Below are 10,117 nucleotides of genomic sequence, written 5' to 3' on the forward strand. Positions count from 1 at the left end.
GCGTGGCAATAGTAGTGAGGTTGGCCCAGGATCTGGCAGTGTTTCGTTCTGCTGTGTATAAGGTTGCTATGAATCAGTACCTACTCAATAGCACCTAACAACAAACAACAACAACCTGAGAATTTTATATTTTGACAGATCATTTGACAGGTGATTCAATTGTTGTAGTTTAACTTTATATTTTATTTATCTTCCTTTCTAGTTCTATGTCTTTACAGAGTATTGGTCTATTTTGAACATCTTGATTGATTTTAACCAACCATGTTAAATGTTGTTGTTAGATGTCATTGAATGGGCTCTGACTCATCAACACCCTATGCAAAACAAAATGAAACACTGCCCAATCTTGTGCCAACCTCACAATTTTTATTATGCTTGAGTCCATTTATGCTGCCATTCTGCCAATTCATCTCTCTGGAGGCCTTCTTCTTTTTTTTTTTGCTGACCTTCCATGTACCCAGCATAATGTCATTTTCCAGGGACTGGTCCCTCCCGAAAACATGTATGAAATATGAGAGACAGAATCTAGTCATCTTGGCTTCTAAGGTGCATTCTAGTGTATTTCTTCCAACACAGATTTGTTTGTTCTTCCAACATCCATGGTACTTTCAATATTCTTCTCTAGTACCCAAACTCAAATGCATCAATTCTTCTACAACCTTCCTTATTCTTTTCTTTTATTTATGTTTTTATTATGAATTAAGTAAAAGTTTACAGGGCAGATCATCAGTTTTACATTCAACAAATCATACACCTTGCTTTATTACAATGATTATAATCCTCTCCATGTATTATCAGTTAACAGTATTTCTCTCTTTTCATTTTAGCTCTTTATTTTTTTTTAAACACTTAGGCATATATAACAATTTACAACATCAAAGGACATATTCTGCAAGTCTGTCTCCTGGCCACCTACTCTCCATTCCTCTCTTTATGAATTTACAGTCCTCCGCTGCTCCTTCTTTCCATGTCCCCATCTCTGGTGTTGCTGCTTCTCTGGATAAGGTCCCACATTCCAAGTTTCCTTATTCTTTGTTCAGCTTTCACATGTATATGAAGCTGTATAAAATATCATGACTTGAGTCAGGCACACATTAGTCCTCAAACTAATATCTATGCTCTTAAACACGAAAGAATTATTGTACAGCAGATTTGCTCAATTCAATATGTTGTTTGATTTCTTGGCTGCTGCTTCCATGAATGTTGACTGTAGATTCAAGCAAAATGAAGTCTTTGACAACTTTAGTCTTTCTCCATTTATCCTGATGCTATTTATTGGTCAAGTTGGGAAGATTTTTATTTTCTTTACATTGAGGTGTAACTCATACTGAAGGTTGTGGTCTTTGATCTTCACCAGTATTTTAAGTCCTCTTTGCTTTCAGCAAGTAAGGTCATATCATCTACATATTGTTATTAGGTACCATCAAGTCAATACTGACTCAAAGTGACTCTATGCACTAAAGAACAAAACTGCCTGGTCCTACACCAGCCTCACTATAATTGCTATATTTGAGCCTGTCACTGCTGCCACTGTGCCAATCCATGTCATTGGGGGTCATCTGCTTCTTCTCTGACCCTCCATTTCACAGCCATGATATCCTTCTCCAGGGACTGGTTTCTCCTGACAATATGTCTGAAGTATGATATATGAAGTCTGGGAGCACTCTGGCTGCACTTCTTCCAACACAGATGCGTTTGTTCTTTTGATATTCTCCTCTAATACTACAGCTCAAATGCATCAATTCTTCACTGTCTTCCTTATTCACTGTCCAACTTTTGTATGCATATGAGGTTAATGAAAATACCATGACTTGGGTCAGGCACACTTTAGTCCTCAAACTGTTATCTTTACTCTTCAACACTTTAAAGAAGTGTTGTGCAGCAGATTTGTCTAATGCAATACATCGTTTGATTTTTTGACTGTTGCTTCCATGAGTGTTAATGGTTGATCCTAGCAAAATAAAGTCTTTGACAACTTCAACCTTGTCTCCATTTATATGGATGTTATTTATTAGTCTAGTGGTGATGATTTTTGTTTTATTTATGTTGAGGTGCAACCCATACTGAAGACTGTGATCTTTTTAAGTCCTCTTCGCCTTCAGCAAGCTATATTATATCATCTGCATATCATCGTAATGAGTCTTCCTCCAATCCTGATGCCACATTTTTCTTCATATAATCCAGATTCTTGGATTATGTGCTCAGCATACAGATTGAATAAGTATGGCAAAGGAGTACAACCCTGGCACACACCTTTCCTAATTTAAAATCATTCGGTGTTCCCTTGTTCTGGTCTAAAAACTGCCTCTTGGTCTATGTACAGGTTCCTCATGAGCACCATTAAGTGTTCTGGAATACTCATTCTCTGCAGTGCTGTCCATAGCTTGTCATGATCCAATAGCCATTGAAGCAAAGATAAATATCTTTGTGGTATCTTCTGCTTTCAGCCAAGATCTACCTGATAGCAGCAATGATATCCCTCATTCCATGTCCACTTCTGAATCTGGCTTAAAACTAAAGTGTTGAAGAGTAAATGTATCAGTGTGAGGGCTAAAGTGTGCCTGATCCAAGCCATGGTATCTCTATCAATATATGGTTGCAGCCATTTTTAAATTATCTTTAGCAAAATTTTGCTTGCATATGATACTAATGATATTGTCTGATGATTTCCACATTCCTTTGGGTCACCTCTTTTTGGAATGGGCACAGATATGGATCTCTTTCAGTTGGCCAGGTAGTTGCCTTCCAAATTCCTTTGCATAAAAGAGTGAATGCCTCCAGTACTGTATCAGTTTCTTGAAAGATTTCCATTTATATTTCATCAATTCCCAGAGTCCTGTTCTTTGCCAATGCCTTCAGTGCACCTTGGACTTCTTCCTTCTGTATCATTGGCTCTTGATCACAAACTACCTCTTGAAATGGTTGAACACAGACCATTTATTTTTTGCATGTGACTCTTTGTATTCCTTCTGTCTTCTTTTGATGCTGTCTGCATTCAATAATCTGCATATTACAGGTTGTTAATAAGTCTTCTTCCAATCCTAATGCCACGTTCTTCATATGTAATCCAGCTTCTCAGATGATTTGCTCAGATCAGAATAAGTATGGTGAATAACACAACCCTGATGTACACTTTTCTTGATTTTAAACCATTCTGTGTCTCCTTGTTCTGTTCAGATGACTGCCTCTAGGTCTATATACAGGTATCATGAGCACAACTAATTGTTTGGAATACTCATTCTTCACAATGTTGTCCATAGGCTGTCATGATTCACACAGTCTAAAGCCTTTGGTTAGTCTGTAAAGCACAGATAAATATCTTTCTGGTATTCTCTGCTTTTAGCCAAAATCCATTGATCATAACCAATGATATCCCTTGTTCCCTCTTCTGAATCTAGCTTGAGTGTCTGGAAATTTCCTGTCAATGTACTGTGATATTAATGGTATTGTTTGATGATTTCCACATTTCCTTGGGTCACCTTTCTTTGGAATGGACACAAATATGGATCTCTTCCTATCAATTGGCCAGGTAGCTGTCCTCCAAATTTCTTGACATCGATGAGTGAGTGCCTCCACTGCTGCATCACTTTGTTAAAAGATTTAATTTTGTATTCCATCAATTACTGGAGTTATTGTTGTTTTTTTAAAGTTTTTATTGTGAATTATGTGTTAGTTTACATAGGTGAACATTATTTTCACATTCATGCTATCGTATTTTGTTTCATTGCAATGATCACAAGCCCCTGTATGCATCATCAAACAACCAAAGGGTACACCCCACATGCCTGCCCCCTAGCCCCCAGCCCACAGTCCCTCTCCCTCCCTGAGTCCAGTGTCCCCAGCTGCTCCTTCTGTCCACGTCATCGTCTCTGCCTCCATCTCTAGTGTCACTGCCTCCCTGGACAGGGTCTTGCAATTCACTTTTCTCCCTTGATGGACTGCAAAATCAGCCACTCCCCTCCCTTTGTTACCAAACATTTACATTTACCTTGTCAACACTCACTGTCAGACCTGACAGCAATCATTCCCTATTGAACCACAGGAGTCCTTTCCCCCTCACCTTTTACCAACCCCATCCATACATGTTGGAAACAATTCAGTGGAGATTCTACGTTTCCCTGTGTCCTCTGGAGCTAGGTTCCCTATTGAAAGCTTGCAAGCCAGTCACTTCTTGCCTTTGTAGTCCCCCACTTTGGGTAGCCAATGTCTAAGTTCCCCATCCTTGTTTACCCTGTGTACCAAGGGGGTGGGAATGATCCTCACTATAGAGATTTGTCCACTCCTTTGTCATACTACATCCACAAGCAGAGGTCAAGTTCATCCACTTGTAGTGAGTTACTCTTTTTTTGTTGTTGTTGTTCCTCTTCTTTCTTCCTCTAGTCATGTTCTGATTATCCAGCCATTGATGCCAGGTCAAATGGGTACTATCTGCAAGTGTGTGTGTTCTTGTGCATCTCCCCTCACTTCACATCAGCTGGATGCTTCACACTCCGTTCTGTTCCTCTGGGGCCATGTCCCTGCCCTTGGGCCCAGAAATCCCCAGGTCTCGTCATACTGCTGGTTAACCAGGTCTCAATCCAGTTTAATAAGAACCTATTGAATGTGGTTGGACTTACTTCACAACTTCATTGCTGTTTTTCTCACATTTTCCCTTATCGGTGACCAATGTGGTCAGCAGCAGGACCATATGCCTGCTAGTGTATTCCAATTGAGTTTCAGTCTTGGAAGGGGGTTTACCTTGAGGGGACCTGACCACTTGCCTTGATGGTTCCCTGGGAAACAACTTGCTTGTTCTTGTAGGAGTCAATTGGACTGCTGTTACTGTTTTTTATTTTTCCTGCTGGTCTTTCTTTCAAGAAGAATCTTCTGTTCTTCTAGCTTCTCCAGACTGGTCTGCTTGTCCTTTCAAGTGGAAATGTACCACCTCAGAAGATTCTGGATGGGGATCAGGATTCCACCTATATTCTTTTGCAATGTAAAGGCTCTGTAGGGAACCTCCTTCACTGGGCAAGTTCTAGCCCCATTTTAGGTATTCCAATCAGTTACAGGCTGAAGACAGACTTAAAAGCTTCCTCTGGTGATGTTTCTGGCTATTCCTATCTCTCCCCTTCAAGTGTCTATTTTACAATAGTAGGTAAGGGAAACCAAGACTCAAAAAACAGCCTAGCATCTTAATATCATTTCCCCACTTTTATCCATTCAAACCATGCCTCAATCTTTGTATCCACGAGCCCTGTTGTTCCATGGTTGTGCTTACATTATTATTTACCATTGTCCTATTTAGCCCATGTAAACCTGCCCAGCTATTATCACATCCACCTTGTTTTTCCTTTCCCCTTCCCCTTCTAGTGTGTGCCCTCCCCCAGTACCCACACTATCCTGTGTCTATTCCCTATCTTGTGCTCCACTATCCTGTGCCTATTCCCTACCTTAATTCCCTCCCCTTACTCCACCCCATATACCTCAGTAACCAAAAACAACAAAAAATAAAGTAAAAGATTAAAAATAAATAAATAAATAAATTTTTCCGTTCCCCCTTTTAGTGTGGGTGCTTTTTCTTTATCTTTTACAATAATGGTCCTATGCCATATTTCTCCTTTTGTGACTGACTATTTCACTCAGCATAATGTCCTCAAGGTTTATCCATGTTATGTAGTGGCTTGCTGCTTCCTTGTTATTCTTCAGGGTAGCATAATATTCCATTGTGTGTATGTACCAAAGTTTGTTTATCCATTCTTCCATTGATAGGCACTTAGGATGTCTCCTTTTTTTAGTGCTGGTATGAACATTGGTGTGCATATATCTACTCATGTTATGGCTCATGTTTTTTGTAGATAAATACCCAGTAGAGGAATTGCTGGATCATAAGGTATTTCTATTTTCAACCTTCTGAGGAAGCGCCATATTTTTTTCCAGAGTGGTTGGACCATTTTGCAATCCCACCAGCAATGTAGGAGGGTCCCAGTCTCTCCACATCCTCACCAACATTTATTATCCTCTACTTTTTTGATCTTTGCTATTATTGCTGATGTGAAATGATATCTCATTGTTGTTTTGATTTGTATCTCTCTAATGGCTAGTGATCATGAACATTTCTTCATATGTTTGTTGCCCAGATCTCCTCCTTGGTGAAGTGTCTGTTCATGTCCTGTTCCCATTTTTTAATTGGGTTATTTGTCCTTTTCTTGTAGAGGTATTGTAGGTTCCTATATATTTTAGAAATTAGTTCCTTGTCTGATGTGTCATTGCAAAGGATTTTTTCCCATTCTGTGGGCTCCAATTTTACTCTTTTGATGAAGTTTTTTGATGCACATAAGTTTTGAATTTTTAGTATGTCCCATTGATAGATTTTGTCCACTTTTGTTTGTGTAATTTTCAAAATGTTTTGTAGTCTGTGTATGCCCTGTATTAGAGCTCTCACATTTGTCCCTATTATTTCATTGATGGCCTTTGTAATTCTGGGACTCACATTTAGGTCTTTAATCCATGCTGAGTTGGTTTTTGTATAAGGTATGAGGTAAAGGTCTTGTTTCAGTCTTTTGCATATCACTTTCTAATTCTGCCACCACTATCTGTTGAAGATACTTTCTGCTCCCCATGAAATATACTTAGGTACTTTGTCGAAAATCAGTTGACTGTGGAATTATTGTTTTTGCCAATAATTTTAGTGTAGTTTGTATTACTTCACTAAGAACCATCAGTTCTTGATCATTTGCTACCTCTTGAAATGGTTGACCACTGACCATTTCTTTTTGGTATAGTGATGTTGTTTAGACCTTCCATCTTCTTTTGATGCTTTCTGTATTGTTCAACCTTTTGCCCCTGGAATCCTTCAGTATTGCGAATTGAGGTGTGAATTTTTTCTTCAGTTCTTTCACCGTCAGAAATGCTGAGCGTGTTCTTCCCTTTTGTTTTTTTATCTCCAGGGTTTTTTCACATTTCATTGTAATACTTGTCTATTAAATAGAAGAGAAAAATCACCTAAATGCTTAATAATGTTTATTATTTCTTTTCACCACAGAGTCAATATGTTGTTGTTAAGTGCCATCAAGTTAGTTCCAACTCATAGTGACCCTGTATAAGATTATCAAGTAGCAGTTGGTAAGCTTGAACTGAAGAGTTTAGGGTTCAATATGACCTTGCAGTCCAGCTCATTAACCTGCAGCACCACACCTCTAAAATTATAGGAATAAAAATCAATGGTACATTTAGTGGTTTATCCTTCTATATGATTTATTATGTTTTAAACTCTTTAATTTTGAAATTTACATAAAAGACACGTGTTTAAGACATGTTTATTCAAAGCAAACATATATAATCCAAATGAAGAAACATAGAATATTGGTAGTGCCTCAAACACCTGCTGAGTCTCACCCTCAAACTGTGTATACCTGCTGAAGAAGCCCTCCTAACAGCTGCCCTGCCCAAAGGACAAGATAAGCTAGCTTTTATGATAGTGACTTCATTACTTTAAAAAACTGGTTTTACTATCTAAGTATGTTTATATGAACAATGTATTGATATGTTCTTCCTACTTTGAACCATCATGTTATTGTTTATGATTTGCTGCTTTTGCTCAACATTATGATTATATGATACATCAACATGGCTATGCATATATCAGTTTATTTATTTTGCTACTCTATAGTTGATATCTAGAATAAGCACTGGACTGCAAACCATACCAGCTGCTCCTCAGAAACCTCATACAGGGTTGTTATGAATTGAAAACCACTCAATGACACTTTAACAGTCAGAGAGAACTGTAAGGACAGAGTTCTTCATTACATTAAAGTTCTCTAGGTTAGACCAGGAGTCCTGGTGTGGCACTGTAGGATCAGCACTGGACTGTGAACAAGGTTGGCAGTTCACACTCACCAGCTGCTCCTAGGAAACCCTATACAGGATCACTAAAAGCTGGAAATGACTCAACAGCACTGAACAACAACAACAGGTTAGACCAAATCATTTTCAAAGTAATTGCATCAGAAATACATGCAAATTCTTCTACACCTACATCTTTGCAAATACTTGGTTCTGCCGCAATCTGGTGAACATGTTTTGTATTTCATTGTGTTAATTTGTTATCTCTGAGATTGAGTATATTTTCAAATGTTTATTGGCTATTTGAGTGCCATTTTTTAAAGTGTCTAATTAGACTATTTGTATTTTTCCTTTCTGATTCATAGATTAAAATAAATATATTCCTGATATTACACATCTGTTGTCCTGAATGTTGCAAATATCCAATGCTAATAGTTTTTTTTTTTTTTTTTTTTCTATTTTCACAGTTTTCTTTCTTTCTAGCTTAATTTCATTTAAATTCAATTGAATATATCAGTCTTTCTGGGCAACGCATTTTGATTGTCTAGTTCTATTTAAACATTTATTGTCTACCCTGAGAGCATGAAAATAATCTTTTAAATTATATTCTAGGAGGTTTATTGCTTTGCCTTCAATTACTATATGTTTTGAAGGCCAGGAGTGATATCTATTTATCCTATAAATGGAGAAATGAAAAATAATTGCTAGTTATGGAGAAAAATTACTGTTAAGCTTATTTTAAAACCAATTTTATAATTATAACCTGTGTCTAAGGTGAGTTTCTCCCTGCTTCTGTAAATTTCAGTTGGTTAGAAACAAAAGAAAATAAAATTTGGTTCTTCTAATACCTATTGTTATATTTCACGGCACTAATTTCTGTAGACTGCTGAAAAATGGTATTCCCAAACTGTTCAGGAGACTTAAAGATTCTAGAACATTAAGATATCACTAACTCAGGTAAACACTAACACTTTCTAAGTTATATTGACAACCAGAACATCTGACAATCTAGTAGTACCACTAGAGGTGGAATGTCTCATTGTTTTACATTTTCTATATAGGTGGTGATGAATTATTCCCTCTTGGTATATTGAAATGGTGGTTGTAGTTGTGTGCTGTTGAGTCACTTCCAACTCATAGTGACCTTGTATAGGATTTCTGAGGCTACAAATCTTTATGGGAGCAGACACCCTCATCTTTCTTTTGCAGAGTGGCTGGTGTGTTTGAACTGCTGACCTTGTGGTTAACAGCCTAGCTTGTAATCCACTATACTATAAGGCCTCCACCTAGAAATACCATCTAAATCATGAAAACATCCCGTCAAGAGGGAAATAACAGTTTTAAGATAATTTGATTTAGTTTTTTATCTTTTTAAAGAAATAAGGAGTACATTGAATAAACAAGGCTAACTCTTTTACAAATTTCATAAGTTTATTTGAACATTAAATCTCTCTTATATAATATTCAGGAGTGCTGGTGTGGTGGTGTAGAATAAGAACTGGACTGCTAACCACAAGATCAATGGTTCAAACCTACTAGCTACTCCTTAGAAACCTTATACAGTGTTGCTGTGAGTTGGAACTGATTCCATGGTACTGAACAACAGAAACAACGCGTAACATTCATTGAGATATAATTTACATACTATAGAATTCACCCATTTAAAGCTTTCTCCCAGCATTACATCATTGGTCTTCATGTCTTTTCAAATGCAAGTGTCCCAACTCAAGGTTCTGGATGGTACTCAAGATTCCATCCAAGGTCACATACTCTATAAAGTCTTAAGAAGAAGCCTATTTCTCTGGGGAAATTCTGACTCCCCTTTTATCAAATCCAATCATTTATAAATTAAAGGTAGGTTTACATGTTTCTGTAGTCATAATTCCAAATATTCACTTCTATAACACATAAATCCACAACTCGTCTGTCAGTTTGTCGTACTGTGGTGGCTTGTGAGTTGCTGTGATTCTGAAAGCTATGCCACCGGTATTTTAAATACCAGCAGGGTCACCCATGGTGGACAGGTTTCAGATGAGCTTCTAGATGAAGACAGACTAGGAAGAAGGAATGACAAACTACTTCTGAATATTTAGTCACTGAAAACCTTATGAATATCAGAGAAACACTGTCAGATATAGTGCTAGAAAATGAGCCCCTCAGGTTGGAAGGCATTCAAAATGCGACTGGGAAAGAGCTGCCTCCTCAGAGTAGAGCTGACCATGATAACGTGAATGGAGTAAAGCCCGTGGGAGAAAAGCCCACGGGACCTTCATTTGCTGATGGGGCACAACTC

Source organism: Chrysochloris asiatica, unplaced genomic scaffold (assembly GCF_000296735.1).
Source record: "Chrysochloris asiatica unplaced genomic scaffold, ChrAsi1.0 scaffold00001, whole genome shotgun sequence".
Lineage (NCBI taxonomy): Eukaryota > Metazoa > Chordata > Mammalia > Afrosoricida > Chrysochloridae > Chrysochloris > Chrysochloris asiatica.